The sequence below is a fragment of the Macaca thibetana genome, chromosome 10 (assembly GCF_024542745.1).
Source record: "Macaca thibetana thibetana isolate TM-01 chromosome 10, ASM2454274v1, whole genome shotgun sequence".
Classification (NCBI taxonomy): domain Eukaryota; kingdom Metazoa; phylum Chordata; class Mammalia; order Primates; family Cercopithecidae; genus Macaca; species Macaca thibetana.
In genome coordinates, this window is record NC_065587.1 from 28,434,064 (window position 1) to 28,448,434 (window position 14,371).

The window sequence follows — 14,371 nt, forward strand, 5'->3', positions numbered from 1 at the left end:
CCACCAATGGATGAATGCATAAACAAAACATGGAGGCCGGGTACGGGGGCTCACGCATGTAATCCTAGCACTTTGGGAGGCCAAGGCGGGCAGATCAAGAGGTCAGGAGATCGAGACCATCCTGGCTAACACGGTGAAACCCCATCTCTACTAAAAATACAAAAAATTAGCCGGGCATGGTGGCGAGAACCTGTAGTCCCAGCTACTTGGGAGGCTGAGGCAGGAGAAAGGCGTGAATCTGGGAGGCGGAGCTTTCAGTGAGCTGAGATTGTGCCACTGCACCCCAGCCTGGACAACAGAGACTTCATGTCAAAGAGAAAGAAAAAAAAAAAACATAGCATAGATACACAATGGCATGTTACTCAGCTATAAAGGACAAAAATTGTGACACATCCAACAACATGAAATACATTATGCTACGTTAAACCAGTCACAAAAAGACACATACTCTACAATTCCACTTACATGGGGTACCTAAAGTTAGAGACAGAAAGAAGGGTGATTGGCAGGAGCTGAGGGTGGGAAGGGAATGAACAGTTGTATAACGAGCTCAGAGTCTGTTTTGCAAAATGAAAAGAGTTCTGGAGACTGAGTGCACAGTGCCATTAATAGGCTTAACAACGCTGAATGGTGTGCTTAAAGATTAGGATGATAAATTTCATTTTATGAGTATTTTAACACAACTATTAATAATTTTAAAAATAATTTCAAAATATCCCCAATGATTCTTATAAAAATTCCTTTAAGAACTCTTACATAAATAAAGTTCTTTCCTCTAAATTTGCTCTATTGTATCAAATTATGTTTGGAATGATAAGTTATAAGGCAATATTTTGACTAGTAAATATATATTGTAAAATACTTTTCATACCACTTTATAATTGTTGGTCTACTTAATTAAGGTGCTTTTTATAACTCTTCCCACATATGATTATTTGTAAATTTGTTTTATAAACAAAAACAATTCTAACGTATTGTTTATTGCTTAAATAAAACACTGAAAAGCTGGTAAATACTTCAATAATTTACCGTTAATTCAAAACATTATTTCTTCTCAGAATACATTTTCTGTAAAGACATATTAGGTTATTTTACTTCTCACATGACTGCATGTCTAGTTCTTTCAACAGGGCAAGAAGTGTTACTTTTGTGCAACAGGCTCCAAATTATCAGTTCATCCCATAGGAATTTTTATAAAAGGATAAGGTTAATGAATGCTAAAAAATGCATCTAGCACTTAGATTCATCAGTCATACACTGCAAGAACAAACAGCTTTCATCTCGTTTTTGGTTCTCTGCTTTGAAACGTATGCATATAGGTTAATCGTTATGGAAAGCATGGATTAATCTATGTAACACCGTTTTCTTTAATTTCAGAAATTATATTAAAATATTAATCTTGTAAAAATATTCATTCACTCAAACATTTATTTGTTTCTCCTCTGAACAGCACCTGTGTTAGATGACCTGATGCTATTCGGAGGAGAAAAAATAAATGTTTGAGTATATATGCATACATTTTTAAACATGGCAAATGTGAGATACGATATTTCTCATAGATTAAAACAAAAACTCAAAATCAGTAATATTTTTCAATATTTAAAATTATAATGCATTTTGCTGGATTATCACACTCTACTGTTATGAAATCAACATTTTTGTACTCACAGTATCAATACATCTCAGAATACAAAAGAAGGTATCATCACAATTTCCAACCTACTCAAAACCTAATGGCCTGGCCATGGGCTGATACAGTAAGCCTTCTGTGACTCAGATTTCTCTGACGTAAAATAAACAAGTTGGACTGGACAATGGCACTGGTCATTTATTCCACATTTTACAAAGCAGTTTTTAGAATAGAAAGCATAAGTCCTCGGGGATTCTGAAACAGGTTATATTTGACAAGTGATTCAAACTTCTGTGGGACTTGCTTCATAAACTCCACAAAGGGAGTAAGGAGATAACGACATAATAAACATATATTGAATGCATTTTTAGTAAGTTCTCTCACTTAGTCCTCATAGAAACCTTAAAACAGTACTATTGTCAGCCCAATATTGAATCCAAGATTTGAATACAGTATCCAATTTGCTAACTTATCAAAAGTCCTAATCATCAATTAACCTTTCTTGCACCAAGGTAATTTTTTTTGACATTTTCATATATGAATTTCTTTCTTCCCAACTATAATTTTGGATTTATGTACAAGTACACAGATACCACCTTATTTTTCGTGTTTACCTTGAACGGTAGAAAACAAAATCATGTTTTATAAATGTGGTATAAAATTCCACATCTTCTCATGGTGTCACGTCAATAACCCACTACACTAAACCAACTGTAACAAGGTAGTGCAAGCTTTAAACATCCAATTAAGAATAAAAATCTGAGCCAACACCTTGATGACATGGGAATGTGCTGATATCATGTTAAACTGATGTGGCAGCAATCCAAGGGACTAAGCACATGATTATTGAAATTAAAAATTAAAAAGGACAAAAGGTGTGGATTTTCTGGACTACATCACAGAATATTTGTCTGGTGAAACCATAATACAGATTTGAGTGAAGGAGATTTTTCAACAGATAACAAATAATTCTTTACAGTAATTTGAGAAAGTATGAGAACACATGAGAAAAGCTTGGTAATTTAAGATTTACTTTTCTAAAACCATGTGGACAAAGATTAAATGTTACGCTTGCATTTTGAGCATTATAAATATAAAACATACAATGTTAAATACTGATCTCCCTGCCTGACCTGGGTTTAGATATTGAGTATTTCCCATTTTATAGAAAGAAACTTTCAAAGTTTTGTCAATACTTAAGTATATACTATTATTCCTCACCAAAATCTTCATGAAATTTAAAAGGCTGCTATTAAAAGTAGTTTTTTTTCTTCCTCAAATATGCTAAAACATGTGAGCTTGGATTAACCTTCAGATTTTCAAGGCATGAACGATACACAAATAAAGTACCCAAGAATATGTTTTAACACATTTAGGATAAGTTTGTTTCCAGCTGTGACAGGAATACCTTTGAGTTTCAGGCACTGAAGAAAAATACCCTAAGCAAACATAGAGTGTACTGTGTCAAGTTGCTTCTTAGTACAAATAATACATTGTGTCAATCAATTTTTAAGCCAAATTCTTAAAATCATTCAAAAAACACTTGCATTTTATAATTGTCAAACAATGCATTTATGTAATAGAAGATGCAACAAAATTTAGAAATAAAAAATCTCACACTAATTCCAAGTACCCAAATAAGAAAGAAGAAATTTGCAAATTAAGGAATTATTAATGTTGCTCAGAAACATGCCGTACTTTTACTCTGAAATTCACTTTAACTGCTTGACATATAATTTAATACTTAAAAATCATATAAGTAGTTTAATAGTATTTATAGAATGTTACTTTTCTGGGTAGACATGTTTCAAATAACAGTTTTCAATTAATGCTGAGCATTCATTTAATAATTTCAATCATAATTTGATTCTGTGATTAATGGATTAATAATTTATTCAGTAACTTAGATGCCATACAAAACACTGAAAGGAATAATCTGACAGTTGCTCGTTGTACAATCCTGCCCATTAGTAATACTAAGCCAAGAATCTGACTGCTATTCCACTCTGTTGAATTACATGTTTCCATGTGTGGGATTCTGATCAACAACAAAAAAATTGATACACAATGTCACACTTTTTCCTTTTCCTTTTTTTTTTTTTTTTTTTTTTTTTTTAACAAACAGCTCAATGATTTGGCAGGTTGGTTAGTACAATACAGAGAACATAGGGAGAAAGTATAAAATGGCACTGAACACCAATGCCAATACTTATCTCATTATGGTTATAACAAAGATTATTACTAATATTTGTGTTGTTTTTTTTTAGAACATAAATCAATGCCATTAACTTGAAATTGAGGTATATACAGAATACACACACAACCTTACCAAGATACTTTTCGTAAGTAACACTACATTTTAAAATATTGAAAACTGACTATCTGTGCTGATTTGTATTTTGACTTAATGGAATAAGAAGAAAACAACATTCAACTAGGGAGGGTTATTCTGATAAAAAAGCTCTTAAAATTCAAAATGTCTTCCTCTCCCTTTGTACTTACCACAGGCTACACAATACCCTCAGAGGATTCATTATGAGAAAAATAACACGGCTTTAATAACTTAGTTTGGAAAAAACTAACGAGAAGGCAAATTGGAAGGTGAGACTTCATCTTTGCTTTTTTTTTGACTTTGAAAAAATCTGATTTAACTTTCTGAATCAAAAAGAAGTATTTCATGTTAAATTTAGACTGTTTAGCTTTCCACTATCTCAAGATACTTTCCAGATACTAACAGTACTCAGCACTGTGTAAAAAGTGAACAACCGGTACCATGTTTTAACAAAAAAAGTTTAAATGTAAGACTAACTCTTGGGGACATTACTAAACGTATTTCTAAGAAACCTTCCTCAAAGGTCAAAGTATTGGTAATTCTAATTTAAAAATGTATAATTTGTAATTACTGGAAATTTAAGTAACAATAGTTTCAAGAGCTAAGAATCAGATTGCTTTCTAACAACAGAACTTTTTTTTCCCTGAGGGATTCATACTTGACAACAACTCCAGTTAAACCTAATACTCCACCCAAATCCCAAATTCAAATGCATTATTTCACCTTGAAATAGTAATATTATAAAATGGAATGTCTAAATTACGATCTATATATACATAATACACCATTTTAACTGTCATATTTATCAGAATTATTAAATAAAAAACATATTCTACATTCAAGGGACAAATGATAAATGCTCTTTCATTGTTTTAGGAGTTCATTCCATTCTTTGTTGTTTTCTACTCCCACACATTTTAAAATTATGATCAAATGACCAAAGGCCAAGTCAATCCCATATCCCCGAACCCAACTGCCAGTAGGTACTGGCCCTACATATGCGTCCTTTAACAAGCCCCGTTCTCAAAATGCCGGGGGTATTCATATAAGAACTTATTCCAAAGTGACTCTAAAATCCACATTCCCAAGATCTAGTATGTGCTATTCATGTGTTCTGAGGCATCTCCAACATGTAGGCAAACTTATCTGTTCAAATTGAGGTAAAACAGACAAAAAACACAATATTAACAGAAGCTACACAATTAAAACCTTTTGCTGCTTATTTAAGCTAATTATGTATTCTTATAAAACAGAAACCCTCAGGTCAATAATGTCTTTGATTTTAGTCACCCCCAAATTAAGCCTCCTCTTTCAAAGCCATTATTAGTTAACAAAAGTTTTAAAATGAAGAAAAATATTTTTTCCAGAACCTGTAATTTTGTAATTAGTATGATACAATTTCTTTTTATTTTTGAAACTTAGAAATAACTCATATATGAGTACTATTTCATATTTTTTTCAGATACCAAGGAATACCTACAGGATTCATAAATAGGATTTTCTGACACTGGCAGGGAAGTCTGCTAACATTTACAAAATACCAAAGACTCTTCTTTCAAACTTCAAAGATGGCTGAGAATTAACAGTTATGATTAGTTTTTGAGTACAAATAAAAAATTTAAATCTTGATTTTTTTTTTTTTGGCCAACATTCTAAACAGTGAAATTTTACTCTACTTCCAGTTTTCAAACCAAAACTAACAAAAAACTAACGAAAATTACCCAACTAGCAGTAAGTCCCGTATTCCAATGTTATTTTTAAACCAATTATAACCTACTGCCAGTAATTATTTGTAAGTACCTGCTTCTTTTATTAAGCACTGGTCAGTTACATAAAAGAATAATTTGCAAGAATGACACTTGGCAATGGGTCACCTTAATGCTTCTGGAATAAACAGAAGCATGAACAAAACACCAGATCATAAGCACTTTTAAATCTGTAATCTGAATTACCAAAAGGATTTTTAAATGTTACTTTTCCACTGATAGATGGTAGGAAGTCTAGTCCCAGCTAACACAGTTGATTTTAAAAAACACACAAATCCCTAAGCCACATAGTAACGGAATACTACACTTGTGCTTTTTATATCATATGGAAACAGCTCCAGGCAGAGTACAAGAAGAAACCTGCCAAATCAAAGTACAGTAAATAAAGTTCCTCTATGTACTCCAGAAAGAAAACCTTAAAAATAAAAATCAGAAGACCACCTACTGTTGCCCCCCCACCCCAACAAAAAACACCCAAAACATTTTCGTTTTGAACCTAACATTTCCCTAAGATGTTCACAGGAGAAGCTTTGAGGTAATTAAAGCCACAGCAGTACAGTTGAAAGCGCCACACTACAGAGGAAATGCCCTAAAGGGTTCAGCAGCTGCCCACCCATCCCGAACCACCCCCCATCTCAGTAATATGTAAAAGCTCCTGTTTTTTTTTTTAATGCTAATAAAGGCATACTACCTAGTGTGCTAAAGATTACAACTAGCAGCCTTAGAGTAGTAAAGTGAAAATAGGAAGCCTACAGGAATGATCTAAATGACCACTTTGAAGAAACAAAGCAGCAGACAGGACCCTTAGCCCTCTTGTCTATGTAGGGAAGCAGTTGAATTAAACTCAGATTTACCCACATTAACAAAAATTTAACAAAGCTTCCCCAAGACACCAGAATAAAACTTGACCTTTCCAGTCTAAAAGGCAGAGAGAGGCCTCTACCATGTCCTGGAGTTGAATGAGTTCAAAGATTGGCAATAAAGGAAAAAAGAAAGCATTACGGGTGTGATGCCAACAAGCTTTGGAGTTTTTCGAACAGTCACACCAAGTTTCTCCAGCACATGGGCACCCTTTACCTGGTACCCTTGTTGGGTCATCCAAAAGTTGTCTTTGTCTTTCACGGTATCTGCTAGAACTGCACCACCCAGGAATACCATGTGCTTTCTGCAGGGTGGGTCTCCAATGCAGATCTCAAATTTAGAAAGTTTTTCCACATCACCCTTTAAAACTCATTCTAAGTAAAGCTGTTTAAGTTCTCGTCCCAACGGTGAAGGCACGATACATAGTAGACCCTCCAGAAAGCACAATGTATTTGTAGGATTCAGATTTGGTATCAGCGTCAGCTGCCCGAATTGTGTTAAAAAGCAATTCAGCAACACCAGCTCCTTCAACATTGATCAAATAAGGCTGAAATAAAATTTCTGGTGCTTCAAATCTCTCTCCCCCAATTTTGAAGATATGTCCATCTGGGAGTGTATCTGATTCAACCAATACTTTGGTTTCTAAGGCCAGTTTCTGTTCTTGCTCAATATTATATCCCACGTAACACAGTTTTTCTTTAATCATGCAAACCGTTTCCAAATCAGCAGGGTGGTTTAAGGCATATCTTCGCAATAGAAGCAACTTGCTATCTAGTTATATCCCTCCCAGCAATATCCAGTCTCCTGATAAGATGAGGGAGAGAAAAACCTTTATATATTGGGCAAATGTGAGTCACACCATCTCCAGAGTCTACCGCTACATCAGTCAATAAACCTTGAGCGTACAAAGTCAGAACTATCTGGATGGCTGCATATACACCAGAAAATTGCTAAGTTTCAAACATTACCTCTACAGTCCTCTCTCTGTTTTGGTTGGGTCCATAGGACGTTCTGTGAGCAAGATTTTACAATTTCTGGTATCTATATTAAGTTTCTCTGGTCCAAACGTGTAGTCCCACAGGTGTTTCATGTCATCCCAATTTCGTACTATGCCATTTCCCACAGGGTAGTTAACTTCTAACATTGATCGTAATTCGCTTGCCTCATCACCAACCATAAGATCCTTGTTCAATGTTCCCACTTTGGTGGTTGATCTGGTAATAGGTCTTCCAACCAAAGCTGGGAGGATGTGTTCTGGAAAGTTAGAGCCTGCACATCCACACTTCACAAACCCGGTGCTGTTGTCGCACACCACCCCCTTCCCGTCCTGGCTGTCTATCCTCCGCCAGGGGGAGAGCCGCTGCCACCCGGCCGTTTTCTCTTCTTCCTCCTCCCTCTCCATCTTTGCTTTCAAATAAGTGGTCTTAATTCGTCCTCCTATGGAAAAAGTTTAAATCAGTTTATTATAAATATATCTAAACCATTAATTTTGGCAGCTTTCAGGTAAAGTCCAGCACTTCATTTATACAAAGTCTACGAGGTCATAGAGATCTAATCTTAAGTCGAGACATCCATTCAAGTCTTCGGCACAATCCCTCGCCAGTTAGAGCACATCATGCCTGGATATGCCACTGGTGTTCCTTAATAGAACGTAGCTTCAAAAACTGGCCGATTTCTGCTACAGTCATGCATTCTTTAACATCTTGTTTATTAGCAAATCTCAGCAATCCAGCTTTTCTTAGGTCTTCATGCGCTAACATTTTAGAGTTCTTCTCTAGTTACAGAAATCCTCTATCTGTACTGTCCACAACAACTATTACAAACTCTGTGTTAGTAGAGTACGTGTTTCAGGAACAACGAAAAGATTCTTGGCCACCAATATCCCACATTAGGAAACGTGTATTATTCATCACTAACTCTTCTACGTGACTTTCTCTTGTAGATATATGTACAACTTCATTCATAGAAAACTGGTAGAGAATGGTAGTTTTCCCTGCATTATCCAGCCCAACAATGAAAACTTTGTGCTCCTGGTGATTGAACAGTCTCCATGTTCTAGTGAAGAAAATTCTCATTCTCGGGCACAGACCCCCGGCTGCAGACACCCGGGCCTCCTGGCCTCCCCTGGCTCAGGCTGACTGGGGAAGAGAGAGAGGCACTGAAGCCTCCATCTCTGCTGCTGCTCAGGCGCTGGCCCACTTCCAGGGAACCGGAGGGAGGCCGAAGCCCAGGTCGCCCTGCCGCGTGAGAAGTCCCGCCACGGCGCGACAGCGGCGGGACTTCTCACGCGGCACTCGCCTGGCTCGCGGACATCGCAGCCAGGTTGTCCGCGAGGAGCATCGCGGGCCAGCGCCCTCCCCCAGCTCCTCTCGGGCAGCTGCACCAAAGTAATTCTTTTCCAACACACAAGGTCCTTTGCTTACCTAATAGGACCAAATGAAGTGAAAGCATGTTAAAACTAATCCATTATTCAAACATTACAAATGGAATTCACACATACAAAGTTGAATCCATGCCACTCTATACATAACGATGCAATTTTCAACATAGTTTTCTGATAAAATGTCAAGCGTCCTACATAATTAAACTATCAAGATTTCTCTTTTCATCAATGAATTTGGCCTATTAAAATAACACAATAAACATAACAGACCATGTGATAGTTTTCCAACATCTATCTATAAAGTTTGTATAAGATTAAATCTCACAAGAAGAAAAGTAAATATAAATAAAATAGAAGAGATGATTTAAAAATCAAAACACAGATCATATAAGGGCTTGTGTGAAACTTACGAATGCTTCAACGAAGAATTATAGTTTGAGAATTTTGAACTGTTCACATGGTATGCTTTGGAAACAGCATATACTGTTAGAAATGTGACAATGAATAAAATGATCGGGTAATATAAATGAAAAATGGCCTCGAACCGGCGGTAGTAAGTAACCAATGTGGAAAACTGGATGGAGAATTAACTCCATCCAGGGGCAGGGGGCGCAGGGGAGAGACAGAAAAATGACAGACATAAATCAAACAGAATAGAGAACTCAGAAATAAATTCAAGCATTTACAGTCAACTCATTTTTAACCTAGGCATCAAGAACACACCTTCCAGAAGGGCAATCTCTTCAATAAACTATGCTAGGAAACACCCAACACCCACATGTAGAATAAATCTAGACAACTATCATAAACAAAAATCAACTCAAAATAAAGATTTAAATGTAGGACCTGAAATTGACACTACCAGAGAAGAAAACATAGGATAAATGCTTAATGAAATTGGTTAGGACAAGGAGTTTTCAAATAGACATCAAAAGTACAAGCAACAAAAGCAAAAACAGACAAATATAATTACATTAAACTTAAAAGCTTCTGCAAAGCAGAGGAAGCAATCATTAGAATGAAGAAACAATCCAGATAATGGTAGAAAGTATTTGCAAACTATACCTCAGACAAGCGGTTAATACACAAAATATAGAAAGACTTCTCAAACGCAAAAATACAAATAATCTAATTTAAAAATCAGAAAAAGATCTACCCAAAACCTTTGTCTCTGCCATCATTATTTCCCCAACTTGTTTTCCCAACTGCCTTCGGCCTCCTCCCTCTCGCCATCCTTTTTTCTTTCTCCCTCTACCCCCCAAAACTTTTTCCCCACCATTTTTCCCACACCATCCCTTTGCAAAGCCCTCTCTACTTCCCTGCTCACCACCCTTTTCCCCACCAGCGCTCTCATCCCCGTTTTGCTCCTCCATCTACCCAAAACCATTTCCTCCCATTTTTCCCAAAGCCTTCTTCCCACTCCTGCGGCTCACCACCCTCTTTTCCCCATCCACCCAAAAACTTATTTTCCCCCCATCTTTTCCCCACCCTCTGTCTGCAACGCCTTCTCCTGCTCGCCATCCTTTTTTCCATTTGGCACGCACCACCCTCTTCACCCCTCCACATACCCCAAAACTATTTTTTCCCCTCCTACCACTTCAGCTGCTGCTGCTGTCTCCGTGGCCGCCACCAACCGAGGCGAGGAGAGGTGGGATGTCACAGGCCCCAGCCTCCAACGCAGGGCACTTAGCTCTCCCATCTCGTCCTCTAGCCGGACAGGAACAGCTCCCGCCGCTGGTGGCCCTCCTACCACTCCCCGGTGCTGCCTCCAGCCTCCAGCGTGCAGTTAAGTGGCTTCCTAACCCAGCACGCACCGACCGAGCAGACACACACACACAGAAAATCCTGTTGTGACCTGATTGCTCACTGCAGCATGCTTTATATACTGAGGTTAGGCAATTGGGGGCGGGAGGGGAGGTTCCTGGACTACATGTTCTGATTGGATGAGAGAAAAAAACCTCTAGGCCTATTCTGATTAGACTTTATTTTCATGCTCTGATTGGTTGTTCCAATACTGGCTCTCATCCAATCAGAACATCATAATAAAGTCCAATCAGAGTAGGCCTACGGGTTTTCTCTCATCCAATCAGAACATGTAGTCCAGGAACCTCATTGCGCAACCTCAGTATATAAAGCATGTTGAGGCCAGCAGTCAGGCCATTCTAGGGTTGTCTGCGTATACATGGGGAGGTGTTACATGCTGCCTTAGGAAGCTACCTACTACACGCTGGAGGCTGGAGCCCGTGGTACTGTGGCTTTCCTCTGGCTTCGCCTCGCTGTGGTAGGTGGTGGCGATCGAGACCCCAGGGCCGCGGAAACAGTAGGAGGGCCACCGGCAGCGGGAGCTGCTCCTGTCCGGCTAGAGGACAAGGAGATGGGAGAGCTACATGCCTCATGTTGGAGGCTGGGGCCTGTAACAGCGCACCTCGCCTTGCTGTGGTTGGTGGCGGCCACGGAGAGGGCAGCTCAGCTGAAGTGGTAGGAGGGGAGAAAATAGTTTTGGGGTAGATGGAGGGGTAAAGAAAGTGGTGAGTGCTGAAGGGAAAAAAGGATGGCAAGGAGGAGAAGGCGTTGCAGACAGACTGTGGGGAAAAGATGGTGGGAAAATAAGTATTTGGGTAGATGGAGGGGGGAAAAGAGGGTGGTGAGCAGCAGGAGTGGGGAGAAGGCTTTGGGAAAAGATGGGGGAAAATGTTTTTGGGTGGATGAAGGAGCAAAAGAGGGTGATGAGTATGCGAGAGGGGAAAGAGGGTGGCCAGGGAGAGGGGAAGAGATGGTGGGGAAAAGGGTAGTGAGTGGGAGAGTAGAGAAGGGCTTTGTGAGAAGGTGGTGGGGGAAAAGTTTTAGGGTAGACGGAGAAAGAAGAGTGTTGACAGGGAGGAGGCCGAAGGGGCAGTCGGGAAAAGAAGGTGGGGAAAAAGGGTTTTCGGTAGATCTTCTTCTGATTTTTAAATTAGATTATTTGTATGTTTGCTTTTGAGTAGTCTTGCTTTCTGTATTTTGTGTATTAACCGCTTGCCTGATGCATAGTTTGCTAATATTTTCTTCTACTCTCTGGATTGTTTCTTCTACTGAGTGCTGCTTCTGCTTTGCTTGTAAGTTTAATGTAATTATATTTGTCTATTTTTGCTTTTGTTGCTTGTACTTTTGATGTCTATTTGAAAATTCCTTGTCCTAACCATTTCATTATTTATCCTATGTTTTCTTCTCTAGTAGTGTCATAGTTTCAAGTCCTACATTTAAATCTTTATTTTGAGTTGATTTTTGTATACGATAAGATAACGGTCTAGATTTATTCTTCTACATGTGGGTGTTGGGTGTTTCCTAGCACAGTTTATTGAAGAGATTGTCCTTCCGGAAGGTGTGTTCTTGATGCCTAGGTTAAAAATGAGGTGACTGTAAATGCGTGAAATTATTTCTGAGTTCTCTATTCTGTTTGATTGGTTTATGTCTGTCTGTCATTTGTCTCTGTCTCTCTCCTGCCCCCTTTTTTTGGCAGTGCCATGCTGTTTTGATATTATACTATAGATTTGCAGTTACTATGGATTTATAGTATATTTTGTAGTATATTTTAAAATCAGGTAGTGTGATCCCTCCAGCTTTTCTTTTTATTCAAGATTTTTGAATAAAAAGTTGTTTCTCTTAGTATTGTATAAATATAGATCCACTGCCTCCTGTTTGCATACTTTTTTTTTTTTTTTTTTTTGAGATAGATAGTCTAACTCTGTCGCCCAGGCTGCAGTGCAGTGGCGCGATCTTGGCTCACTGCAAGCACTGCCTCCCGGGTTCACGCCATTCTCCTGCTTCAGCCTCTTGAGTAGCTGGGACTACAGGTGCTCGCCACCACACCGGCTAATATTTTCTATTTTTAGTAGAGATGGGGTTTCACTGTGTTAGCCCAGATGATCTCGATTTCCTGACCTCGTGATCCGCCCACCTGGGCCTTCCGAAGTGCTTGGATTACAGGCGTGAGCCTCAGCACCCAGCCGCATTGCTTCTAATAAGAAATCTGCCTTTATCATTATGTTGTTCACCTGAGTCTAACACGTCTTTTCTCTCTGACTACTTTTAAGAGCATTTTATCATCACAGATTTTTTTCCCCCAATTTGATTGCGGTGAGTGTTGTTTTCTTTATGTGTGTTTTTTTCTCTGTGTGTGTGTGTGTCTGGGATTTGTTCAGCTTCTTGGATAGTGTGTATATATTTTTAACCAAACTTGGAACACTTGGGTCACTATTTAAATTGTTTTTCTACCCTCTCACCACAGTAATCTTATCTCCTTTTATGCCTCTAATTATACCATTATGGCAATTTAATAATGTCCGAAAACTCACACATTTACTTTTCTCATCTTTTCTTTTTTTTTGGTGATTTTTTGGGGGATAGCTTCCATTGCTACATCATGAAGTTCACTCATCTATTTGTTGATAGCATTTAATCTGTAATCAAGCTCATTCAGTCTATTTGTTAAAAGGGACATTTTAGGCATCATTTCTGAAAGTTTAACTTGGATCTTATATCTTCTGTATCTCTACTTAACCTGGTAAATCCATCCTCTACCCTCATAATCAAGTAGAATATAGTTGTAAGAATTGCTGTTGTGCTCCTGCCTGCAAAGTTTATCATATGTCAAATTTAAAGGCCATTTTGGATTAATTTTTCTTTTTGTTTCTTATAGCATATTTTGTTTCTTTGCAGACAGTGTTGATTGGATGCAGACCATGTACGTTTGTCCTTGTTGGATTCAGAATATTTTTGCATTTCTTTCTCTATTTTTGTCTTTTATTTTTGGATCCAGTAAAAATATTTGAAAATTGTTTGAACTTTCCTCACCTTTTACACTGTCTTAGTAGAGAACTGAGCAGTCTTATGTGACATTTTCCCCAGTACTGAAATTCTTGGATAGTGGATGCAAATCTGTTCTCCATTCCCTAAAATATTTGCCCCAGTTCTTGTCTGAGCCCTGAGCCTGAGGGCCTTCTCTGGGTAATTTCTCAAGATCAGAAGGGCCAGGTGGGTTTCAGAATTTTACTCAATAGAAGGAGTTTCAAAGGAAGCAACAGTTAGGCCCTGTGCACTTGAGAACCACAGGGGAACTTGGACTCATTAGGGTCCCCAGACCAAGGTTCACGGTGCCCATAGAATGAATGCAATTTTCTATAAATAACTAAATCACAATGACTATGTATGAACCCTTAATATATGCCAGATGCCTTGGTGATTGTTTTACAAACATTACCTCAAGAAAACTTTCATAACATGGAATAGGATGATGCCAAGCCCTATGCTCAAGGCCCAGTGTTTATTAGGAAATCAGTATTGGGAGGTTAAATGTTTTCCCAAGTCTCTCCCAAACAATACTGAGTGGAGTCCAGATTCCATCCAGGAGATGCACATCA

General features: G+C 38.2%; 1 protein-coding gene and 2 pseudogenes across 1 annotated transcript in view; all 3 read right to left on the reverse strand.

Annotated features, from left to right (window-relative positions):
• The window catches only part of SPECC1L (sperm antigen with calponin homology and coiled-coil domains 1 like), a 343,168-nt gene that overhangs the window by 293,970 nt on the left and 34,827 nt on the right, over positions 1–14,371 (reverse strand). The gene's annotated exons all lie outside the window — the stretch shown is intronic.
• LOC126929666 (actin-related protein 2-like) lies at positions 6,545–7,974 on the reverse strand (annotated as a pseudogene).
• LOC126929735 (ADP-ribosylation factor-like protein 5A) lies at positions 8,027–8,664 on the reverse strand (annotated as a pseudogene).